Source organism: Erinaceus europaeus, chromosome 3, assembly GCF_950295315.1.
Source record: "Erinaceus europaeus chromosome 3, mEriEur2.1, whole genome shotgun sequence".
NCBI lineage: Eukaryota > Metazoa > Chordata > Mammalia > Eulipotyphla > Erinaceidae > Erinaceus > Erinaceus europaeus.
The window spans coordinates 88,960,833-88,987,527 of record NC_080164.1 but is presented as its reverse complement, the minus strand read 5'-3'; the positions used below and the strand labels follow the sequence as shown (position 1 = coordinate 88,987,527).

At 41.9% G+C, this 26,695-nt stretch overlaps 1 pseudogene; it reads right to left on the bottom strand.

Annotated features, from left to right (window-relative positions):
* Nucleotides 1-1,508: 1,508 nt before the first annotated feature.
* Nucleotides 1,509-26,695, bottom strand: part of LOC103117834 (S-phase kinase-associated protein 1-like) — a 38,504-nt pseudogene continuing 13,317 nt past the window's right edge.

Below are 26,695 nucleotides of genomic sequence, written 5' to 3'. Positions count from 1 at the left end.
TTTATTTATTGCCTCTAGGGTTATCACTGGGGCTCAGTGCCTTCACTATGAATCCACTGCTCCTGAAGGCTACCCTTTCCATTTTATTGTCCTTGTTGTTTATCATTGTTGTTGTCATTAGTATTGTTGTTATTGCTGTTGTCGTTATTGGGTAGGACAGAGAGAAATTGAGAGAGGAGGGGAAGATAGACAGGAGGAGAGAAAGATAGACACCTGAAGACCTGCTTCACTGCTTGTGAAGAAACCCCCCTGCAGGTGGGGAACCAGGGCCTCAGTCTGGTATCTTTGAGTGGGTCCTTGCACTTTGTATGGATGATACTACGGAATGGCCTTCCAGGCCCAACGACTGGGTTCACTTTGCATAGGGAGAAACAAGAGTATAGAATTGCCTACTAGCAGAATGGTCTCTATTTTCTTGGTAAAGTAGGAGGCAAACTAATGCTATAGATATTTTTCAGCCTGGCAGAATAGCTTACTTGGATAGTGCTCTGCCTTTGCCGTCGACAATGCAGGTTTGAAGTTGGGCCTCACTGCACTGCAGGAAGCTTTGGTGCGGTGGTAACAAGAGGTAGTTTAGAATAGTTATTTTGGCGACCCCTATGCAATGAACTGGGCCAAGCCCCTTGTCCCTACCTGCTGGAGGGAAACTTACAAGCACTGAAGCAGTGCTGCAGGTGTCTTTCCTTCTCTCTGCCTCTTTCTCTCTCTCTTTTTAAATTTTTTAAAAAATATTTATTTGTTCCCTTTTGTTGCCCTTGTTGTTTTTTTGTTGTAGCTATTATTGTTGTCGTTGTTGGATAGGACAGAGAGAAATGGAGAGAGGGAGGGAAGACAGGGGGAGAAAAAGATAGACACCTACAGACCTGCTTCACCGCCTGTGAAGCGACTCCTCTGCAGGTGGGGAGCCAGGGCCCCGAACTGGGATCCTTACTCTCTCTCTCTCTCTCTCTCTTTTTTTTTTTTTTTTTTGCCACCAGGGTTATCTCTGGGGCTTGGTGCCTGCATGAGGAATCTACTACTACTGGTGGCCATTTTTACCTTTTTTTTTTTTCCTTTCTATTTTTAACTTGAAAGACAAATTGAGAAGGGTGGGAAGATAGGGAGAAAGAGCAATGAATCAGCTGAGATAAAAATAATGAACAGTATTGAATAATGTATAATTAATAATGCACATAGTACTATGTGGAAGGACCTGGGTTCAAGCATTTCCGCTCCCCTCCCCACCTGCAGTGGGGACACCTTACAAGCAGCTAAGCAGGTCTGCAGGTGTCTGTCTTTCTCTCTCCTTCTCTATCTCCACCTCCCTTTTCAATTTCCCTCCTACCAATAATAATAGTAATAATGGTGAGCAATGAAAGAAATTAGTACCTATCATAATAAAAGAAAACTAGGATGACCTGTGGCCAGGATTCACAGAGGTGAAGAAGTCAAATGAAGTACCGACCCTTCTGGTTAACATTCATTATGAACTCAATACACGCCAAGTTTCTGTGGATGAATTATCTCCTTTAACTCTGAAAGAAGTCTGTGAGAAATTCAGGACATCGAGGTTTCTCAGCTAATGAAGGACTAGAGTGTGGGCTATTTGGCTCTAGACCCAGGCTGTTAAACTCTAAAGTCTGCAGCCTTAATGAAACTGACTGGTTGAGAGTTGATTGAATGTAAGTTACACTGAGGACATACAAAGATTCAGTAGAGTGGGAGGAGCCCTAAGAGGCAATGAAGGGCATGGTGATGGAGGATATTTAAGTTTAAAATCTTTTTTTTTAAGAAGTTTAAAAAATTTTTTTTTTTAATTTAAGAAAGGATAAATTAACAAAACCATAGGGTAGGAGGGGTACAACTCCACACAATTCCCACCACCCAATCTCCATATCCCACCCCCTCCCCTGATAGCTTCCCCACTCTCTATCCCTCTGGGAGCATGGACCCAGGGTCATTGTGGGTTGCAGAAGGTAGAAGGTCTGGCTTCTGTAATTGTTCTGCAACGCCCGCTGAACATGGGTGTTGACTGGTCGGTGGTCCATACTCCCAATCTGCCTCTCTCTTTCCCTAGTAGGGTGGGTCTCTGGGGAAGCTGAGCTCCAGGACAAATTGGTGGGGTCTTCAATCCAGGGAAGCCTGGCTAGCATCCTGATGACATCTGGAACCTGGTGACTGAAAAGAGAGTTAACATACAAAGCCAAACAAATTGTTGAGCAATCATGGACCCAAAGCTTGGAATAGTGGAGAGGAAGTGTTAGGGAGATAATCACTGCAAACTCTAGTGTACTTCTGCTTTCAGGTATATATTTTGCAGTAGTTTATGGATATGTGTGAACATATGCTCTCTCTCACAGAAACTGGTGTATATCTAGGTTTTGGGACTTTGTTAGAAAGTGAACCACCTGGGATGGAATTAGAGAATACTATGGAAGGTCTCACCCGAGTAATGAAGCTGAAGGGTTGTCATTCCACACCTGAAGTCTCTGGACACAGTCTGAGGTGAAGCATGTTGAGGTGGCAATCGTTGTGTTGATTAGGTTGCGATCGGCAGATGCAATATTATTTGATATGGATTGGGAGAGGCATACGGGAAAGTGGGCCCTATCCAAAGGTTCCAGGACTGGGGGAAGTAGAGGCTCTATAGTGGAGATGTGAGGTTCCTACTGTCTTAGGGTTCAAAAAGACAATGGATAGTTAATGTTATCATCACATTATTTGGTAATTGGGTTAACTTTGAAAAGTCCTTTTGTTATGGTTTGTTGTACAGTACCCAGTATCTTGTATATAGCTGTGCTATTGGTTGCTTCTGATCTACTTGGTCTAGGCTTTTTTTTTTTTTTTTAAAGATTTTTTTATTTATGAGAAAGATAGGAGGAGAGAGAAAGAACCAGATATCACTCTGGCATATGTGCTGCCAGGGATCGAACTTGGGACCTTATGCTTCAGAGTGCAAAGCTTAATCACTGCGCCACCTCCCGGACCACTGGTCTAGGCTTTTGAGAGAGTCCGCATATCAAATACACAGCCTATATATTAAAAAGATTCAGTCTGTGTTTTAAAAAACGTCGAGACATACAATTAATTTTCCCCCTCTCATATTAATTAACTAGTGATTTATATGACTACATTTTACTAGGACTGTACATAAATACCATTCCCACCACCAAAAGACTGTGACCCATCCCTCCCACCCACTTCCACCCCCCACTGGCCCAGGAAGCTGCATGTCTACCCCTCACCACAGGGTTTTTACTTTGGTGCCCTACTTATAATTTGGTCAGTTTCCCTTTCAGATCTTCTTACTTATAATTTTTAAAAATATTTTATTTATTTATTTTCCCTTTTGTTGACTTTTTTTTTTTTTTTTTTTACCAGAGCACTGTTCAGCTCTGGCTTATGGTGGTGCGGGGGGGATTGAACCTGGGACTCTTGAGCCCCAGGCATGAGAGTCTGTTTGCATAATGATTGTGCTATCTACCCTCCATTGCTCTTGTTTTTTTTTTATTGTTGTTGTAGTTATTATTGTTGTTATTGATGTCGTCATTGTTGGATAGGGGAGAACAGAGAGGGGGAGAGAAAGACACGTACAGACCTGCTTCACCGCTTGTGAAGCAAACCCCCCCACAGGTGGGGAGCCGGGGCCTTAAACCTTATGCTGGTCCTTGCAATTTGTGCCAGGTGCGCTTAACCCACTGCGCTACCACCCGACTCCCTAAGTTTAAAATTTTAGGGATTTAAACAACAAGGGCAACAAAAGGGAAAAAAAATGAAAGTTAAAAAAAATCTTAGAGATTGAACAGATTCTTTCTCTCTCTCTTTAACCCAAAGCACTCTTTTTAAAAAAATAAAATACATTTATTCATTTTATCTATTATTGGATAGAAACAGAAATTGAGAGGGGAGGAGGAGATAGGGTGGGAGAGAGACAGAGACATACCTGCACCACTTGTGAAGCTTTCCCCCTTAGGTGGGAACCAGGGGCTTGAACCTGGGTCCTTGTGCACATGTGTGCACTCAACCAGGTGCACCACGACCTGGTCCCTTGAACTGATTTTCTATACAAAGCAGGCAAGTAGGAAGAATTCAGTACAGGGACTGGGAAACAGCTCACCTTGTAGAATGCAGACTTGGTAGAATCCAGGGCAGGCACCATAGGGGAGCACCATGCCCAAGATGAAGATTCTAAAGTAGCAGAAGGGTGCTGTGTTGTCTTTCATTTCCTTTTTTTGTTTCCAGAGTTATGGGGCTCTGTGCCTGCACTATGAATCCACTGCTCCCAGTGGCCATTTTTTCCCCTTCATTCTAATTTTTATTAAATAAGACAGAGAAATTGAGAAAGGTGGGGAGACAGAGGGAGAGAAAGACAAACACCTACAGACCTGCTTTATTGCTGGAGAAGTGGACCCCCTTGCAGGTGGGGAACAGGGGCTCAAATGCTTAACCTGGTGTGCAACCATCCAGCCTCCCTCTTTCCTTCACTCTTTATATTTTTCTTTCCCACACTATCTCTCTCCCTTTCTGCTTCTATCTATGGTTGAAAGGAGAAAAAGAAAAGATTGTTGGAAATGGTGGGATCCTGCAGGAGTCTAAAGTCACAGTGTGAGTGAGGGGTGGGAAGATAAAGTATGATATGGAACTTTTTTTCAAGGAACAGTTAATATGCTAAGATTGAATTTGGAAAACAAAACAACAAAGGTCAGAGAGTCTGAAGGAGGTAGATAGCATAATGGTTATGCAAAGAGACTCTCTTGTCTGAGGCTCTAAAGTCCCAGGTTCAAACCCCAGTCACCATAAAACTGAGTTGAGCAGTGCTCAAGTAAATAAATAAAAATAAAATAAAGTTTAAAAAAAAGGCCAGAGAGTCTTATCTCTTAGCCTCTTTCTTTCAAGCCATCCTCCCTTAGAACAGTGAAAAAAGCTGAGACTTATTGCAAACCTTATTTTTTTCTAAAATAAATTTATTTACTTATTCATTCATGAGGGAGAGAGAACCAGACTATTACTCTGACATTATCTATTGCCAAGAACTAAACCTCAGTACCTCATGGCCAAGAGTTATGCACTGTATCCTGGGCTGTAGACTGTTGTGGGAAATTTGTGGACAGTCCATCATGATCCAGAAGATGGGGAGATCTTTTCTTTTTTTCCTTGGACCATCCCCCACAAGCCACCTTCTAAGGGCCCATTCTCACTTTACCTCTATCTGCATAAAATGCCCCCTGAGGCAGGGAGCAGGAGGCTTGCTTCTTTTTTAAAAAAAAAAAAACCTCAGTTTCTTTATTATTATTATTTATTTATTTATTCGCTTTTGTTGCCCTTGTTTTTTTTATTGTTGTAGTTATTGTTTTGTTATTGACATCATCATTGTTAGATAGGACAGAGAGAAATGGAGAGAGGAGGGGAAGACAGAGAGAGAGAGAGAGAGACATCTGCTGACCTGCTTCACCACTTGTGAAGCAACCCCTCTGCAGGTGGGGGGGGGGCTTGAACCAGGGGCTCAAACTGGGATTCTTAAACCAGTCCTTGCACTTTGTGCCATCTGTGCTTAACCCACAGTGAACCAGGTTGAAACCTGGGCCCTGCCTCAGTGTCGGAAGCTTCTGTGCTGTGGTAGCTCTCCCTCTCACCCTCTATCTCTGACTGTTTCTTCTGAAATAGTTAGCCCTAAGTGGTGAAGCCTCAGTGATGAAGAAAAAAAAAATTCAAAGCAGAGCATCTAATCTAATGTAATCTCTGTTCGTTGGAGAGGATGGGTCCTGAGACTTCTCCTTTATTTTGTTTAGGAGAAGGGCCCATCCTAAAAGAAATGTCACATGATTAAGAAAAAGGCCCAAAACTAAAAGAAACGTCACATGATTAAGAATCATTACTATTTATGATACATTTGTCTTAAGGTCCAATGCTATATACTGTGGTGGGTAGGACTCATTTTGTGTTTAAGAGACCTTTTGTTCTTTCCAACATTTCCATGATTTAGGGTTTATTTGGAAAATTATGATGTCATTAAAAAAAAAGTAATTGCTATTGAAAAGTTAGTGGATATGTTAAGTGAAATATCTCAGAAATTTGTTTTTTGGCTTTCCTCTTTGTTTAAATTAAAAAAAAAAGATTTGCTTTAACCCTAGGGAGATAACACAAAGGCTATGCCACAAATTTTCATTTCTGAGTATCTGGAGGTCCCAGTTTGAATCCTCAGATAAAGTGCAGTGATCTGGTCAAGAAAAAAGTTTGACTTTATTTTTTACATCTAAGAAAGTTTTATATCCAACAGAGAAAAACATGACTTGTCCTCTGTTAACACTGAGGATCAATCTATGAAGTAATCTACTTATTGAGAGAGACTATATATTAGTATAGCACTTTACTTCCCAGAATAAAAATAGAGCCTTTTTATTCTCTGGAGCTGCTTTGCTGTTTCTCATGAAAAATTTTCAATGTTGCAGACACATTTAAATATTCTTTTTTTTTTCCCTTGGATGTTCTTCAATAAAACATCCTTTTGCTGTTCCCTGGCAGAAATTAAATTCACTGGCACTGTTTGGTGACATTTCAAAAATGTCTCCTGCTTCCTCCATTCTCAGATCTGTATCGTGTTATCCTTTGTGACTACATGACATTTTTTTTTCTCTTCTATCTCATAGAGCAGATCCTCTGGTATGCAGTTCTTAGTCTCTGTTTAATGCTCTATATCAATGCATTTTTAGTTTCTTTTTATTTCTACTAATAGTTTTGGCCTCACTAGAGAATGATCTGTGTCACTTAGTAATGAACTTTATTTTTCTAATTTTTTTTATCTTTAAAGTGATACTCAAGTTATTATTATTATTTTTACCAGGGTACTGCTCAGCTCTGGCTTATGGTTCTTCTTCTTCTAGCATTTGCCCTTCTTCCGTAGCCAGTCAACAGCGTCAGGTTGAGCCTGATGTAAAGTTTCGAGACCTCCTTTGAATCTGTAGAGGTGGCAGTCGTTGACTATGTGGGTCATAGTCTGTCTGTAGCCGCAGGGGCAGTTCGGGTGGTCTCTGGCTCCCCAGCGATGGAACATAGTGGCGCACCGGCCATGGCCTGTTCGATAGCGATTGAGGAGGGCCCAATCATAACGTGCTAGGTCAAAGCCGGGTTGATGCTTGCAGGGGTCTGTGATGAGGTGTTTGTTCTTTACCTCAGCTGACTGCCAACTCTGTTTCCAAGAGTCTGGAACAGAGAAGTTCAGTGTAGGCGTAGGGGACCAGATTGGGTGATGAGACGTCAAGCATTGGACAGGCTGGGCGAAGATATCTGCGTATATTGGCAGGTCCGGTCGGGCGTAGACGTGGGAAATGAACTTAGATGATGCCGCATCCCGACGAATATCTGGCGGGGCGATGTTGCTAAGAACTGGCAGCCATGGAACCGGGGTGGAATGGATGGTTCCAGAAATGATCCTCATGGAGGAATATAATTTGGAATCGACCAAGTGGACATGGGGGCTACGGAACCATACTGGGGCACAGTATTCTGCAGTGGAATAGCATAATGCCAGAGATGATGATCGTAGTGTGGAAGCACTCGCGCCCCATGAGGAGCTGGCCAGTCTTGCAATGATGTTATTCCTTGTGCCCACCTTTGCTGCAGTTTTTTTTTTATTTAAGAAAGGATTAATTAACAAAACCATAGGGTAGGAGGGGTACAACTCCACACAATTCCCACCGCCCAATCTCCATATCCCACCCCCTCCCCAGTAGCTTTCCCATTCTCTATCCCTCTGGGAGCATGGACCCAGGGTCATTGAGGGTTGCAGAAGGTAGAAGGTCTGGCTTCTGTTTATGAGATGTTTGTGAAATGACAGAGTGCAATCGAGAGTAACGCCAAGATCACTGGCTGGGCTTCATGCCGGATTCTCGTATCGCCAAGCTGCACATTAAGCTCACGCGAGGCCGAGGCATGGTGTAGATGGAAAACAGATGATACCGTTTTTGCAGTGCTAGGGATTAGTCGCCATTTTTTACAGTAATCAGATATCAGAGATATGTCTTTCGTGAGTGTTTCCTTGAGGATGTCGAACTTGGATGCCTGAGTTGCACAGCAGATGTCATTGGCGTAGATGAACTTCCTTGAAGAAGTTTCTGGGAGGTCATTGATGTAAATATTAAATAGCGTAGGAGCCAGAACAGAGCCCTGGGGGAGGCCACTTGAGACAAGTCTCCATCTGCTAGACTTGTCACCCAGATGCACCCGGAATCTTCTATTTTGGAGAAGAAAAGATATAGTGTTGGCCACCCATGGAGGCAGGCATCTTGAGATCTTGACTAGGAGACCACGGTGCCAGACCGTGTCATAGGTTGCTGTGAGATCAACAAAGATAGCACCCGTCTTTAAATTCTTCTGGAATCCATTTTCAATGTAAGTTGAGAGGGTCAGGACTTGTTCGCAGGTAGATCTTCCTGGGCGGAAACCAGCTTGGGCGGGTGATAGGAATTTCTCTGTAAGATGAGAAATACATGACAGAAGCAGCCTCTCAAGGAGTTTGTAACACATGGAGAGGAGAGAAATTGGTCTATAGCTGGTGGCCAGTGTTGGGTCTTTCTTTGGTTTCAAAACCGCTATTATCTTCGCACGATGCCAAACTTTGGGCATAGACTCAGATTCCAAGATGTGGGACAGGAATGAAGCGAGCCACTTCTTTGCCACGAGGCCCAGGTTAAGAATGAGTTCTGGGGTGATGTTATCATAGCCAGCAGCTGTTCCCAGTTTAACCCTCTTCAAAGTGTCTTCCAGTTCAGACAGTGTAAAGGGAGAGAGTTTTGGAGATGGACAAGATAACCGGAAGTGGGATGACCACTCATGGGAAATTTCTCTTTTCCAGACTGGGTCGATCTTAGCACGTCCAACTTGAGTTAGGTGACTGGCCACTGAGTTTGGAGATATGGGAGGATGGGAGACGGGAGGGGGTTGGCTACTGGCACCCAGACTATGAAGAAGCTTCCAGGCCTTCCTACTTGAGTGGGTGAAGTTCAGACTTTTTGTGAGTTGTTGCCAGCGGGCTTGGCGTGCTGCATCCAGGGAGGCAATGAGATGGTCAGCCACATCTGGGTCGCCCGACTCATCATACTGCTTTAGTAGCTGCTTGCATTCAGCATCAAGACAAGGCGAGGAATGGCTTGGGAAGCTGCTTTGAAGATGGCTTGGCGGAAGTGCCTGTAGGAATCTTCAGAGGGGATAGAGTTAATTGGAATTGCAGGAATAGATTTGTTGGTAAGATCACTGAACAGATGCCAGTTTGCTTTCCGAAAGTTCCATCTTAGTTTCTCCGAGCACAGAATCAGTGGGAGCTGGAGACCAATGTGGATGATAGCTGGGCGGTGATGACTGTGCGGGAAGATCTTGAGAACATGTCTCGTAGCGGGAAAGGCTTGGCCGTTGACTGTGCTAATCCAGCACAGGTCGGGTGACGAGTCTTTATTCCATCTAGCACTGTGAAAAGAGCCTGGCTGTTTGGGATCGTATAATAGGGAGAGGTCATTTGCTGAAGCCCAGTCGGCTAAGATAGAGCCGTCAGCCGTCAGATAGGAGAAATATCCCCAGTCTTGGTGATGACTATTAAAGTCTCCAACGTAAATGGCTGGGTGGTTTGGGCTAGGCAGGACCTCATTATCCCATGAGGCACTGGGAGGCTTATATACATTGACGAGCTGAATAGTTCCAATAGTAATGGACAACATCCAATAGTAATAGTAATGGCTTATGGTGATGTGGTGGATTGAACCTGGGACTTTGGAGCCTCAGGCATGAGAGTCTCTTTGCATAACCATTATGCTGTCTACCTCCTGCCTACAATGAACTTTTATACTTTTGGTTCTACAGCTTTATCTGCAACATCATATGATAATCTTTTTTAAAAAAAATTTATTTATAAAAAGGAAACATTGACAAAACCATAGTATAAAAGGGGTATAGCTTCGCACAATTCCCATCACCAGAACTCCATATCCCATCCCCTCACCTGATAGCTTTCCTGTTCTTTAACCCTCTGGGAGTATGGACCCAAGGTCATTGTGGGATGCAGAAGGTTGAAGGTCTGGCTTCTGTAATTGCTTCCCCGCTGAACATGGGCGTTGACAGGTCGATCCATACTCCTAGCCTGTCTCTCTCTTTCCCTAGTGGGGAAGGGCTCTGGGGAAGCGGAGCTCCAGGACACATTGGTGGGGTTGTCTGTCTGGGGAAGTATGATTGGCATCATGCTAGCATCTGGAACCTAGTGGCTGAAAAGAGAGTTAATATATAAAGCCAAACAAATTGTTGACTAATCATGGACCTAAAGGCTGGAATAATGCAGATGAAGAGTTGGGGGGGGTGTCCTCCATTTTGTAGATAGCTAGTAGGCATATTTTAGTTAAATTCCAAAGGGCCTGTGGCTATGCTAGTTTTTTTTTTTTTTTCCCCCTTTTTCCTTTTTTCTTTTTGCCCCTGAACCTGAAATCTGATATGCCAGTGGATCCAAGTTATTGTCTGGGGAGATGATGATGTCAAGGCTGAGAAAATGACTAGAAAACTGGATCAGGGAAGAGAATAGCTTCCTAATATGGGAAAGGGGTATAAATATTGTTGACTGTAAACCCCATCGATTTATCTGATCTGGGGCCCATATTCAGCTTAGGAGCCTATGTGACCTCTGCATTCCTGTAGATCTGAGCTCACATTCTGTGGTCATGAGGTAGGAACATTCCATGCTACCCCAATATGGACCCATCTTCCTCAGGAGTAGCATAGAGTATGTTGTCCATCCTCCCTTCAGAGGATGGAACATTCTCTACCATTGTTGATCCAAGTTGAGGGCAAGGTCCTATGGGGGCCCACAAAGGGGTCTATTTTGTTGTTCCTGATAGAAATGACCGGTAACAATGGAAAGAGGGATTTATTTGAGGTCTAGGCCCATCATGTCTGTTTGAGAACCTCAGGACTCCCTGATTAGGGCCCCAGCTGATGGAATGGCCTGATAGTGACTAAAGAGTAATCGTTAAAGTATGCCAGTCTCTTGCCCTTATTCAGCTTTTGCAGTCCTTGCTTTGATAAGGTTAGCTTTGTAGTGAGTGAGAGAACTGTAATAGGAAGTAGGTGAGGAGGGTATCTAAGTCTAAGTAGACACTATTTCATTATGAACTTTATACTGACTCACTAAAGACTATTGTGTATTTTTGCTTTCAGGTATATATTTTGCCTTAATTTACGGACGCATGTGAACATATGTTCTATCTTATGGGATCTTGTCTATATATAGGTTTTGGGACTTTGTTAGGAAGTGAACCTCCTGGAATGGAATTAGAGAATACCATGAAAGGAAAGGTCTCAAAAAAAAAAAAAAAATCCTTGCCTGACGTCTTGCCTGGATACAGTCTGAAGTGAAGCATGTTGAGGTGGTACTCCTTGCGTTGATTAGGTTGGGATTGGCTGATGCAATATCATTTGGTATGACTTGAGAGAAGCATGCAGGAAAGTGAGCCCCACCCCAGAGGTTCCAGGACTGGGGGAAATATAGGCTCTATAGTGGAAGTGGGAGGTTCCTGCTGTCTTAGGGTTTAAGAAGACAATATCTAGTTATTGTTATAATCACATTGTTTGGCAATTGGGTTAACTTTGGAAAATCCCTTTGTTTGGATTTGCTGTATCATACACACCATCACCATATTTTATGTCCTTTGACATTATTTGTATATAGCTATACCACTGGTTGTTCCTGTTCTTCCTGGACTAAGCTTTTAAGAGAGTCAACATATCAAAGACTCAGCCTATGTATTAAAAAGATTCAGGCTGTGCTTTAAAAAGTTTGAGAAAATCAATCAGTTTTTTCCCTCTCATGTTACTTAAATAGTGATTTATATGACTACAAATTAATAGGAGTGTACATAAACACCATTCCCATCACCAAAAGACTGTGTCCCATCCCTTTCCCCACCCACCCATGAAGCTGAACATCCACCCTCACTCTCCACCCAGGGTTTTTACTTTGTTGCCCTACTACAAATTTAGTCAGATCCTGCTTCGAGTTTCCCTCTCTGTTCTTCTTTCTCAACTTCTGTTGATGAGTGGGATCATCCCATACTTGTCTTTATCTTTCTGACTTAGCTCACTTAACATAATTCCTTCTAGCTCCATCCAAGATGAGTCAGAGAAGGTGGGTTCATTGTTCTTAATAACTGTGTAGTATTCATATATATATATATATATATATATACCACAGCTTTCTCAGCCACTCATCTATTGTTGGGCACCTGGGTTGCTTCCAGGTTTTAGCTATTACGAATTGTTCTGCTATGAACATAGGTGTACACATATCTTTTTGGTTGGGTGTTATGGAGTCTATGAGGTATATACCTAGGAGAGGAATTACTGGGTCATATAGAAGGTCCATGTCTAGCCTTGTGAGAGTTCTTCATATGATAATCTTAACACAGGACATATAAGTATATTTCAGCTATTTTCTTTTTGTATCTCCTTTTGTGTATGTTTAGAACAGATCTAATTTTTTCCCTCCTGGGTCAGTTTCTTTTTGAATGTGAAATCTTGTCAAGTTTGTGAACGTTTACACAGAATTGGATCTGAGTTTTAATTGTTACATGTTTTCTCTGTCTTTAAAAAATTTTTTTTTACATGTTTATTTATTGGATGGAGACAGCCAGAAATCAAGAGGGAAAGAGGTGATAGAAAGGGAGAGACAGAAAGACACCTGCAGCCCTGCTTCACCAGTCACAAAGCTTTCCCCCTGCAGGTGGGGACTAGGGGTTCGAACCCAGGTCATTGCTCATTGTAACATGTGTGCTCAACCAGGTATGTCACCACCTGGCCTCCTTTGTCTTTTCAGATTTTCTATATCTACAAGAATTTGAACTTGAAAAATACCTATAGGTTTCACTGATTTAAAAACACTTTTGAGACTGAGGAGATAGCATAATGGTTATGGAAAAGACTTTCATGTCTGAGGCTTTCATGTCTGAGACTCCTACCTTTAATTCCTGACACCACTACATATCAGAGCTGAACGGTGCTCTGACTTAAATGGTGATGATGGTTGTGGTAATCATAATCAAGGCCCAGAAGGTGGCACAGTGGATGAAGTGTTCGACTCTTGAGTGTCAGGTCCTGAGCTTGATCTTCAGCACTGCATATGCCAGAGTGTCACTCTGGTTATCTTTCACTCTCCTATACTAGTTGCACTAGTTCTTATTGTCTCTCTTTTTTAAAAAATGTATACTTATGGGTGGTCGGGCAGTAGTGTAGTGGTTAAGCGCACATGGCATGAAGTGCAAGGACCAGTGTAAGTATTCTGGTTTGAGCCCCTGGCTCCCCACCTGTAGGGGAGTTGCTTCACAAGTGGTGAAGCAGGTCTGCAGGTGTCTGTCTTTCTCTCCCCCCTCTGTCTTCCCCTCCTCTCTCCGTTTCTCTCTGTCCTATCCAACAACAATAACAACAATAATGACATAATAACACCCACAACAACAATAAAAAACAACAAGGGCAACAAAAGGGGAAAAATATATTTATGTATTATTAGAGACAGAACTGATAGGGGAGGGAGAGATATGGAGAGAAACAGAGAGACACCTGTAGCACTGCTTCACCACTCATGAATCTTTCCTCCTGCAGGTGGGGACCAGGGTCTTGAACCCAGGTCCTTACTCACTGTAATGTGAGCGCTTAACTAGGTGTGTCACCACCTAGACCCCTCCTTATTGTCTCTTGAATATGCCAACACATACCCCTATCTTAACAGGTGTGCTGTCTTGTCTGAAATGCTTTCTTCTGGTTTGTTTCCACATCATAGTAGCACTTTGTTCGGAATGCTGCTGCTACTTCCTCCTGCTCCTCCTCTTCCTCCTCCTCATCCTCCTGTTTCTCTTCTTGCTCCTTCTCCTCCCCCACCTCCTCCTACTCCACTTCTTCCTCCCCCTCATTCTCATGCTCCTCTTCCTCAACCTTCTCCTCCCTTTTCTCCCCCTCCCCCTTCTTTGGGGAGGATTGGCAAAAACAAATCTAACAGTTCAACTGCAACTTGAAATCTGAACTTTGCAAGACTGAAAAGAAAAATTTATAGGGAAATGTCTGAAATATGAAAACTATATAACTAGTACAACAAACTGGGTTCAAGTTCCCAGTCCTCACTTGGGGAAAGGGAGGAACTTTATAAACAATGCTTCAGATCTCTGTCCTCACTCTCTCTAGCTCACCCTCTATTGAAAGGAGAGAAATAGGGAGAAAAAAAGAAACAATAGTGGAGTTGCCTGGGTATCTAGTGCTGGCAAAGACTTGGATGGCTGTCTGTTTCTCTCCATACCTCTCCCTCCCCTCTCAGTTCTGTCTCTAATAATACATAAATATATTTTTCCCCTTTTGTTGCCCTTGTTGTTTTTTTATTGTTGTTGTGGGTATTATTATATCATTATTGTTGTTATTGTTGTTGGATAGGACAGAGAGAAACGGAGAGAGGAGGGGAAGACAGAGAGGGAGAGAGAAAGACAGACACCTGCAGACCTGCTTCACCGCTTGTGAAGCAACTCTCCTGCAGGTGGGGAGCCAGGGGCTCGAACCAGGATCCTTACATTGGTCCTTGCGCTTTGTGCCATGTGTGCTTAACTGCTGCACTACCGCCCAACCCCCCATAAATAAATATATATATATTTTTTTTAAAAAAAAAAAAAAAGACAATAAGAACTAGTGCAGCTAGTATAGGAGAGTGAAAGATAACTAGAGTGACACTCTGGCATATGCAGTGCTGAAGATCAAAAAGAGAAAGAAACATTTATTTAAGTAGCTGCAGATGGTTCTGAGGGTGCGTAACAATCCAAATAGAGAAAGCTGCAAATATTAACACTCTTTGATGTGGGAAGAGCATGAGACTAATTGAAAGAAGGACATTGTGACTGACTTAATTAAGAGGGTTCAGGACAGAGATATTTCTGAGCTGTTGTCCTTAGTTGTAGAAGCTTGTCTATAGTCCAGTCCTGTTTGGGTGTGCCATTTTCTATGTATTTTGTGACTTTGCTGTGCCCTTGTGAAAGTGAAGGAACACAGATCCTGCTAGCTGGCTGCCATCTTGGCCCAAAATATCACCTTCATAAGGACTCCTTCTCTTATTCCCTATTTTACCTCCCACCGAAAACAACCTCTATTCCTCCTCTTTGTTGGTTTTTAAATACAACATTCACATAACATGAGTAAAAATATTTACCATTATCTGATTGTTTAAATAGATGTATTATTTATTTATTTATTATTATTTTTTAACCAGAGCACTCACTGCTCAGCTCTGGTTTATGGTGGTGCAGGGGATTGAACCTGGGACTTTGGAGCCTCAGGCATGAGAGTCTTTTTGCATAACCATTATGCTATCTACCCCTGCCCTACCTAGACATATAATTTATTAACTGAACTATCACATGTTCAAATATAAGTTCCTTGAAGAATTTATTGAGTAGTGCCAGACAAAGACAAGTTTCCTTTAGAAGGGAAAAAATTGAATATTCTACTGAAAAAATATCTTACAGGGGCTGGGTGGCAGCGCATCTGGTTGAACACACATGTTGCAATGTGCAAGGACCTGAGTTTGGGCCCCCCAGACCCCATCTGCAAGGGGAAAACTTTTCAAGTCGTGATGTAATGTGGCAGGTGTCTCTCTGTCTCTTCCTTCTCTACCACCCCTTTCTCTCTCAATTTCTGGCTGTCTGTATCCAATTAATAAATAAAGATAATAAAAACAAAAATATTTGTTAAAAAATTAGTGGTCTGGGAGGTGGTATTGTGGATAAAACATTGGACTTTCAAGCATGAGGTCTTGCGTTCTATCCCCAACAGCACATGTACCAGAGTGATATTTGGTTCTTTCTCTCTCCTCCTACCCTCTCATAAATAAGATATTCAAAATATATATGTATATATAATTAAAATACTAGGACACTGGACATTTTACCACACACAAAAGTAAATACCAAGTAGATCAAGGACTTGGATGTTAGACCAGAAACTATCAAATACTTAAGAGGACAATATTGGCAGGACTCTTTTTTTTAAAACATTTTTTTAAAGATTTTATATATGAGAAAGATAAGATAAGAGGAGAGAGAGAAAGAACCTGACATCACTCTGGTACATGTGCTGCGCTGCCAGGGACTGAACTCAGGACCTCATGCTTGAAAATCTAATGCTTTATCTATTGCGCCACCTCCCAGACCGCAGCAGAACTCTTTTCCACCTAAGTTTCATAGATATCGTCAATGACTCACGTCCAATTGCAAGGAAGACAACAACAATAATAATAACAACAATAATAACAATAATAAACCAATGGGACTATATCAGATTGAAAAGCTTCTGCACAGGAACAACAAACAACAGCAAAGAAAGAGAAGGAGGAGGAAGAGAAGGAAGAGAAGAAGGAGGAGGAGGAGGAGGAGGAGGAGGAGGAAGAAAAAGAAACACCATCATCGAAATAGATTCCTTGCAGAATGGGAGAAGATCTTTACATACCACACATCAGACAAAAGACTAATAACCAAAATATGTAGAGAGCTCACCAAACTCAGCAACAACAAAAAATGACCCCATCCAAAAGTGAGGAGAGAATATGATAGAATATTCACTGACATTTGGGAGTCGGGCGGTAGCACAGCGGGTTAAGTGCATGTGGCGCAAGGACCGGTGTTAAGAATCCTGGTTCAAGCCCCCAGTTCCCCACCTGCAGGGGAGTTGCTTCACACGTGGTGAAGCATGTCTGCAGGTATTTATCTTTCTCTCCTCCTTTCTGTCCTCCCTTCCTCTCTCCATTTCTTTCTGTCCTATCTAACAACGACGGCATCAATAACAATAATAACTACAATAACAATTAAAAAAAAAAAACAAGGGCAACAAAAGGGAAAATAAATTTAAAAAATTTCTAAATAAAATAAAAAAAAGAATATTCACTGAAGAAAGATCCAAAAAGTCAATAGACATTTAAAGAATGCTCCAAGTCATTGTCAGATAAATGAAAATAAAGACAATAATGAGATACCACTTCACCCCTGTGAGAATGTCATATATCAGAAAGGATAGTAATAAAAATGTTGGAGAGGTTGTGGGGGCAAAAGGACCCTCTTGCACTGCTGGTGGGAATGAAAATTGATCCAACCTCTGTGGAAAGGAGTCTGGAGAAGCCTTAAAAGTCTAGAAGTGGACCTACGCTATGACCCAGCAATTCCTCTCCTGGGACTATATCCTAAGGAGTGAAATACACCTACCCCCAAAAGATCTGTGTATACATATGTGTTGAAGAAGTTTTCTTATGCTAGATTTATTTAAATGGATTATTTATTTATTTACCAGAGCACTGCTCACCTCTTGTTTATGGTGCTATGGGGGGATTGAACCTGTGACTTCAGAGCATCAGACAGGAGAGTCTTTTTACATAAGCATTATGCTATCCCTGCCCAGATACCAGATTTCTTGATATCAGATATTTCTTGTTAGAAATTCTATTAATTTTACCAGGCCACCCAGTCACCTAGGGCCCTAGTCAGGGAGTCCTGGGATTCCCACACAGACATGATGGGCCTAGACCCCTAACAGATCCCTCTCACCACTGTCACTGGTCATCTCCATTGGGAACAGCATAATGGACCCCTCTGTGGGCCCCTATAGGACCTTGCCCTCAATGTGGATCAATAGTGGTAGGGACTGTTCCATTCTCTGAAACAAGGTTGGATAACATATTCTGCTTATCACCCGAGGATGATGGGTCCTGAAATTGGTGCAGCCTGGAATGTTCCTAGCCATGACCACAGGAGAGCTCAGACCTACAGGGGTACAGAGGTTATATAAGCTCTTGTGCTGAATATGGACCTCAGATCAAACTGGTGGGGTTTACAGTTAACACTATTTATTTACTTTCCCCATATTGAGGATCTACTCTCTGCCCTGATCAAGCTTTCTAGTCCTATTTTGAACTCTGACACCATCTCCCCAGACAGTACCTATGGGCCCGCCTGCATGTTACCTGTCAGGCTCAGGCAAAAATTAATAAAGTCATGGGCCTCTTGGAATATGCCTAAAATAGAACTACTAGCTTTTTCCAAGATGGAGACTCCAAATCTCATCTGTTGTATTCTTGCCTTTAGGTTCCTGATTATTAATTTGTGATCCTTTATATCTTAATGCTTTTTCAGCCACCAAGTTGCAGATGCTACCATGACACCAACCTGACTTCCCTCAGCAGACAACCTCACCGATGTGTCCTGGACCCACACCTCACCAGAGCCCTGCCCCACTAGGGAAAGAGAGAGACAGGAAAAATAATACAATCTCTATAGAAAGCTGTAATCATAAGAAGTGTGCTATGAGTTAAGAGATTTTACTTCTCTCTCTTTTTTTTTTACCTTTTTAATTTATTTAAAAAATGAAAATATCGAAAGACCATAGGCTAAGAGGGGTACAATTCCCACCACCAGAGCTCCATATCCCAACCCCTCCCTTGAAAGATTTACTATTCTTTATCCCTCTGGTAGCATGGATCTGGGATCATTTTGGGGTGCAGAAGGTGGAAGGTCTGGTTTCTTTAATTGCTTCTCTATTGAACATGGGTATTGGCAGGTTGATACATACACACCTTCTCTTTTTATTATTTTTTATTATATTTATTTATTGGATAGAGACAGCCAGAGATCAAGAGGGATGGGGAGAGAGAGAGAGGGAGAGAGACAGAGAGACACCTGCAGCCGTGTTTCACCACTTACAAAGTTTTCCCCCTGAAGGTAGGGACCAGGGGCTCAAACCAGGGTCCTTGTGCATTGTAATAACATGTGTGCTCAACCAAGTGTGCCACCACCCAGCCCTATAAGATGATATTTCTTCTTTTTTATTTTTTAAAAATATATTTATTTATTGGATAGAGACAGCCAGACATTGGGAGGTAAGGGAGTGACAGAGAGGGAGAGAGAGAGAGAGATGCCTTTAACACTGCTTCACCACTTACAAGCTTTCCCCCTGCAGGTGGGGATTGGCTCTCAAACCTGGGTTCACTAAACCAGGTGCACCACCACCGGTCCCTTCTCTTTCTCTCTCTCCCCCTATCCTCCCTCAATTTCTTTCTGCCTCTATCCAATAATAAATAAATAAATAAATAAATAAAATGATTTTTTAAAAAAAGAGTTAAAATAGCAGCCCACAGGCCTAGAGATCATTCAAAATCCACTTATCTGTAACTTTGAAGTTTGGCTTCTTCCCTGAAGGATTTGGGGCTTGTGCATAATAGAATGATTGGTGAATAAATATTTCTTGGGGCATCAAACTTTGCATCTGGGGGGTCAGGTGGTGGTGCAGCGCATTAAGCGCACATGCGAAGCGCAAGGAAGGCCTAAGGATCCGGGTTCTAGCCCCCGGCTCCCTACCTGCAGGGGAGTCGCTTCACAGGCGGTGAAGCAGGTCTGCAGGTGTCTGTCTTTCTCTCCCCCTCTCTGTCTTCCCCTCCTCTCTCCATTTCTCTCTGTCCTATCCAACAATGGACGATATCAACAATAACAATAATAACCACAACAAGGCTACGACAACAAGGGCAACAAATGGGGAAAAATGGCCTCCAGGAGTGGTGGATTCACGGTGCAGGAACTGAGCCCCAGCGATAATCCTGGAGGCAAAAAAAAAAAAAAAATTGCACCTGACTAATGACATTCAGACAATGACAATTGTAATTAAAGTTTAACACATTCTTTATGTGTCCCACACCTTGAAAGTAATTTGTGCTTTGATAATTGTTCTGAATTGTGTTTACCTAAGAACACTTTGGATCTTCCTGTTCCTTTCGATGTAATGCATAATTTACCAGTAAATATTCTGTGGAAGGTTGGGATGGTGTCACACACTGGACAATGTCCCTTCTCAGGATGTCTGGTGTGTGTCCCTCCAGATTTCTTCAGATAAACTGTATAATGACTGAAGATATTTTCTCTTAACCCTGAGATGTCTTGGATCCCAGGGTCCTGGCATCTGGCTAAGGTTCTCCACCTGTATATAAGCCACACCAATGTTCATGGCATCACAGTTTGTAATAGCCAAAATCTGGAAGCAACCCAGGTGTCCAACAACAGATGAATGGATGAGAAAGTTGTGGTCTATATACTCAGCTATTAAGAATGATAAGTTCACATTCTTCACCTCATCTTGGATGGAGCTTGTTAAATGAGATAAGCCAGTAAGAGAAGGGTGAATAAAAGGATGATCTCACCCAGGGATCGAAGTTGAGAAATAAAAACAGAAGGGGAAACACAAAGTAACTTGGACTGGATTTGGTCTATTATAGCAAAGTAAAGGACTCTGGGGGTGGGAGAGGGTCTTTCAGGTCCTGGTGCATGATGGTGGAGGAGGATCTAGGCTGGGATGAGAATGTTTTGCAGAAAACTGAGAAATTTTACACATGTACCAACAATTGTGTTTAATGTAAACCATTAATCCCTCCAAAATTTTTTTCTTTTTTTTAAATTCTTTATTGAGGAATTAATGTTTTACATTCAACAGTAAATACAATAGTTTGTACATGCATAACATTCCCCAGTTTCCCATTTAACAATACAACCCCCACTATGTCATTTATCATCCTTCATGGAAAAAAGTTATTTTTTTAAACTCTGTGCTTGCAATAGAATCTTTAATGAGTTTGTGAACACATGAACTTTAATTAATGAACTTTAGTTAATGAACTTTGGTGGGGAGTGTGGTATAGAACTATATATACCCTGTAGTCCTACAATTTTATAACCCACTATTATCTTTTTTCTTTTTTATATAATTTTTATTTATAAATTGGAAACAATGACAAGACCATAGGATAAGAGGGGTACAATTACACACAATTCCTACCACCAGAACTCTGTATCCTATCTCCTCCCTTGAAAGCTTTCCTATTCTTTAACCCTCTAGGAGTATGGATCCAGGGTCATTATGGGGTGCAGAAGGTAGAAGGTCTGGCTTCTGTAATTGCTTCTCCGCTGAACATGGGCACTGACAGGTCAATCCATACTCCCAGTCTGTCTCTCTCTTTTCCTAGTGGGGTAGAGCTCTGGGGAAGCAGGACACATTGGTGGAGTTCTCTGCCCAGGGAAGCCTGTTTGGCATCATGGTAGCATCTGGAACCTGGTGGCTGAAAAAGAGTTAACATATAAAGCAGAAGAGAACACTTTTCTTTTCATAGTTGAACTTTAAATCAGGAGTCATAATAGGATTTTCATCAAATTTTTTTTTCCGAATCTGTGGAGATAATTATAATTAAAAAAAATGTTTTAAAGATTTTATTTATTTATTTATGAGAAAGACATGAGGAGAGAGAAGGAACCAGACATCACTCTGGCACATGTGCTGAGGGGGATCGAACTCAGGACCTCATGTTTGAGAGTCCAAAGCTTTATCACTGCGCCACCTCCCGGACCACAATTTAAAAAATTTTTACTCTACTTGTACTCTATGTTTTTGATTGATTTCTAGATGATAAACAAATCTAAGTTTCTGGAGTAAATTCCACATAGTCATGTATGTAACTAGTTTGATGTGTTTCTGAATTAAATTTGCTAGCCTTTTATTGAAAACTGTTGATCTTTTCTTTTTTTATTTGTTTAAAAAAGGAGACATTAATAAAACCATAGGATAAGAGGGGTACAACTCCACACAATTCCCACCACCAAATCTCCGTATCCCATCCCCTCCCCTGATATCTTTCTTATTCTTTATCCCTCTGGGAGTATGGACCCAAGGTCATTATGGGATGTAGAAGGTGGAAGGTCTGGTTTCTGTAATTGCTTCCCTGCTGAACATGGGCGTTGACTGGTCGATCCCTACTCCCAGCCTGCCTCTCTCTTTCCCTAGTAGGGAACCCACTATAATTTTATACACACACACACACACACACACACACACACACACACACACACACATACACACACAGAGAGAGAGAGAGAGAGAGAGAAAGTAGAAGGTGGGGGTAGATAGCATAATGGCTATGTAAAGAGACTCTCTTGCTTGAGGCTCCCAAGTCCTAGGATCTGTCCCCCACACCACCAGAATCCATAGCTGAGTAGTGCTCTAGTAAAAAACAAACAAACGAAAACCTAATTAAAGAGAGAGTAGTAGAGAGAAGAGAGAGATAGAGTGGACAGATTGTGGTGTACCTGCGTAAGCACACACATTACAATGTGCAAGGACTCAGGTTCAAGCCCCTGGTCCCCACCTGCAGGGGGAAAGCTTCATGAGTGGTGAAGGTGACACAACAGATAAAACACTGAGCTCTCATGTATAAGGTCCAGTAGCCCGGCAGTGGTGTACCTGTTTAAGAGCACATATCAAGTATAAGGTGCTGAGTTTGATCCCTGGTACTGCCTTGAAAGTAAATTGTACTTTGACAGTTGCTTCTGAATTGAGTGACACTCAATATGTCAGAGTGATGCTCAGGTTCTCATCCCTCCCTCTGCCCACCCCCCCGTAAGTAAGTAAATAAATCAATATTAACAAGTGGAAAAGAAACTTCTCCAGCTTCTGGGGTAAGAAGTGGGTCAAAGACAAGGGCGGTTTTATTTCAAGAAAGAAAGAAAAGTTGAGGGGCCGGGTGATTTTGCACCTGTTTAAGTGCACACATCACAGTGTGTAAGAACCAGGGTTCAAGTCCCCAGTCCCCACCTGCAGGGGGAAAGCTTCACAAGTGCTGAAGCAGGGCTGAAGGTGTCTTTGTTTTCTTTCTTACCCTCTTTTCTCCTCCTTTCTTCTCAAATTTTGGCTGTCTCTATCCAATAAATAAATATAATACAAATTAAAAAAAAAGTTGAAAAGAGAAATCTTTGGACTTTAGATTCTCCAGGCTGTGGGACTGTTCTCTGATTATTCAGCATCTGGAATTTTCACGCACCATTGGGTTGACATGAGCTTTGTGTGTGTAGCTGGGATAAAGAACAAGTTGGGGGGGAGCAGGTAGTGACACACCTGTTTGAGCACACATGTTAGTGTGCAAGGAGCTGGGTTTGAACCTGCAGGGTTCCCACCTGCAGGGGAAAGTTTTGTGAGTGGCGAATCTGTACTACAGGTGTCTATCTGTCTCTCTCCCTCTCTATCACCCCCTTCCCTCTTGATTTCTGGCTGTCTCTATCCAATAAATAAATATGAATAATACCAAAAAAACCCCATGTTGGATTTAGCAGATGGCAGGAGGAATGTGGCCCACCCACCCATCACCACTCTATCCCATTTCTTCATTTAAAGCAGCTTAGAGGACACAGCTTTCTCCAGTTTGAATAAAACTGTGTGCTGAGGTTGCATAATTTCTAGATAATTCTCAGGCAGTGAAAGTCTAGTCTATTTTATAGGTTTGCATTTGAGAGTGTGATGCTCTTTTGGAATATCTACTGGACTGGGATCCTTCTAAGACCTCTTCCCTCCTGCAGGATCCCGAGTACCAACCCTGCCTCCACAATGGTATGAGCACAGCCTGTTGTTGAAACCCCATCTCTTCTCCATTAGTCCTTCTCTCCTCTCCTCCCCTCGGCCATCTCTGTTTATTGTACTTCAGTGTCTCACTTTTAGAGTTTCCAAAGTGAGACAGCAATCCATGTGCCCTCAAATTCCAGGGAACATGAATCAAGCTCTCCAATTTATTCTTCCCTCATTTCAGAGACAGAAGCACTTCTTTTCAGTCTTAAGCATGTTTGTCATGGGATACACAGATAGGAACAGACCTCTGCACCTACTTCTTCAACCTCAGTGAATTTTTCTCTGATTCATATAATCTGGAGGTGGATGATAGCTGACAGCTGACAGGACTACTTTCTCACTGTCTTAGCATGCTCAGAGAAGTGTGTGGGTGGAGGATGAGAAGTATGAGACATTGATTGTGTAAATGGTAGCAGCCTGTCTGAAAAGCAAGTCTCATGCTGGTCACTGTAGCAGCTCTTTTGGTCAGTCTGTCTGCCATGTTTTAGTTCCCCTTCTTTGTTTTACTAGCAGTCCCTGAATATGGAAGATTCTGTGTTCATTTAATAGATGAATTGAAAACAAAAAGGTGAACTTCTGGCCTTGGGGACTGATTCAAAGGTCATTCAGGCTGACTCTAGAGAGTTTGACTTAAGTCTTAAAAGCCTACAATAAGATGGAGGTGAATAGTTGAACTGAAAGTTATTTAGAGTGAAGATTGAGGACCTTAATGCACAAGTCTATAAAAGAGAAAAAAAAAACCAGGAGACAGGAAATCCTGCTAGATAAAGGCTGGGTGCCTTTCCATTTCCTAAGAGATATTCTCTTTCTCCCATGACCTTTATTTCAAATTATTTTTTAATTAATTAAATGACTAATTAACTAGTTTACAGGGTTATTGCTGGGGCTCAGTGCTTGCACTATGAATCCACTGCTCCTGGAGGCCATTATTTCCCTTTTGTTGTCCTTGTTGTTATTGCTGTTGTTGTTGCTGGATAGAACAGAGAAGGGGAGAGAAAAGATAGACACCCGCAGACCTGCTTCACCGCTTATGAAGTGACACCCCTATAGGTGGGGAGCTGGGGGCTTGAACTGGGTATTTTACGTTGGTCCTTGCTCTTTGTGCCATGTGCACTTAACCCTCTGTGTTACTGCCTGGCCCCTGTCCCAGCACCTTTTTAAATTTGGCACCAGAACTGATAAGACTGAGGATGTAGCTTTGTGGTAGAGTGTTTTTAACCCTAGCATCCATATAGCACTGAAAAAGAAAAGAAAAGAAAAGAAAAGAAAAGAAAAAGGAAAGGAAAGAAAGACTGCCAATACAATCCTCCTAGAAAGAAGGGTTGGAGGAAGCAACTCTTATTGGAGACTATCATAGGATGGACTAACTCACTGACTGTACTACCCAACATTCCACCCCAAGGGGGAAAAATTGGTGCCTGTATAAACCCCTGGCCTTGGGAATGATATTGTACATGCTTTAACTGCTGATATATATATATCAGCATATATATATCATACTATATATATGCTATGTATATATATATACACATGCTATGTATATATATATATATATACATAGCATATATATCATATAGCATATATATATATATATCAACCCTCTTTTTTGACAGTGGGAAAATTGTAATAATTTAAATACTTGCTTTTAAATGAACACAGAGAAAAAGTAGTTTGTTTCAATGAGCTGACTGTAGTTCTCATTCTTTTTTTTTTTTTCTTGTATTTTATTTTTAATGAAGGAGAGGTACAGAGAGATAGAGACCAGAGCATTGCTCAACTCTAGCTTATGGTGGTGTGAAGAATTGAACCTAGGACTTCAGAGCCCCAGGCATGACAGTCTGTTTGCATAACCATTATGCTATCTCCTCCAACCTCATTTTTTTTTTAAATAAAAAGGAAACACTGGCAAAACCATAGGATAAGAGGGGTACAACTCCACATAATTCCTACCACCAGAACTCTGTATCCCATCCCCTCCCTTGATAGCTTTCCTATTCTCTAACCCTCTGGGAGTATGGACCCAAGGTCATTGTGGGATGTAGAAGGTTGAAGGTCTGGCTTCTGTAGTTAGTTACCTACTGAAAATGGGCATTGACAGGTTGATATATACTCCCAGCCTGTCTCACTCTTTCCCTAGTGGGGAAGGGCTCTGGGGAAGCGGAGCTCCAGGACACATTGGTGGGATTGTCTGTCCAGGGAAGTCTGGTTGGTGTCATACTAGCATCTGGAACCTGGTGACTGAAAAGAGAGTTAACATATAAAGCCAAACAAATTGTTGACTAGTCATGAACCTAAAGGCTGGAATAGTGCAGATGAAGAGTTGGGGGAGGGGGTCTTCATTTTGTAGATAGCTAGTAGGCATATTTTAGTTATATTCCAAAGGGCCTGTGGATATACTAGTTTTTTTTCTTTTTTTTAATAAACCCCTCTCTCCATTGTTACCGGTCATCTCTATCAGGAACAACAAAATGGACCCCTTTGTGGGCCCCCCATAGGACCTTGCCCTCGACTTGGATCAATAATGGTAGAGAATGTTTCATCCTCTGAAGGGAGGATGGACAACATACTCTATGCTACACCTGAGGAAGATGGGTCCTGATATTGGGGCAGCTTGGAACATTCCTACTTATGACCACAGAGTGTGAGCTCAGATCTATAGGGATGCAGAGGTCACATAGGCTCCTAAGCTGAATATGGGCCCCAGATCAGATCAAATCGATGGGGTTTATAGTCAATATTTATATACCTTTCCCATATTTGGGAGCTACTCTCTTCCCTGATCCAGCTTTCTAGTCCTTTTTGCCAGTCATGACTTCATCTCCCCAGACAATAACTTGGATCCACCTGCATATCAGATTTCAGGCTCAGGGGAAAGAAAAAAAAAACAAAAACAATTGTACAGCCTCATTCTATTTTATCAGGCAGTTGCAAACACCATTTCAGAGAAGTTTAATTTTTTAATTTTAATTTTTTTTATGTTTCATGTCTAGGATCAAGAGAAGTTTAAATTTAACTAAAAAAATCACCAAGGGCAAAGTCATATATTTCATTTTCATATGACAGTAAAACTAGAAAAATGATGCTGGAAATACTCTATATGTATTATTTAATTTATTTAGCTAAGTTTTTGGCCACTAGGGCTATCATTGGGGTTTGGAGCTCATACTATGAATCCACTGCTCCCAGCAGCCATTTATTCTTTTGTTGTTGTTGTTTTTCCTTTCCTTTCTTTTTTATTAGATAG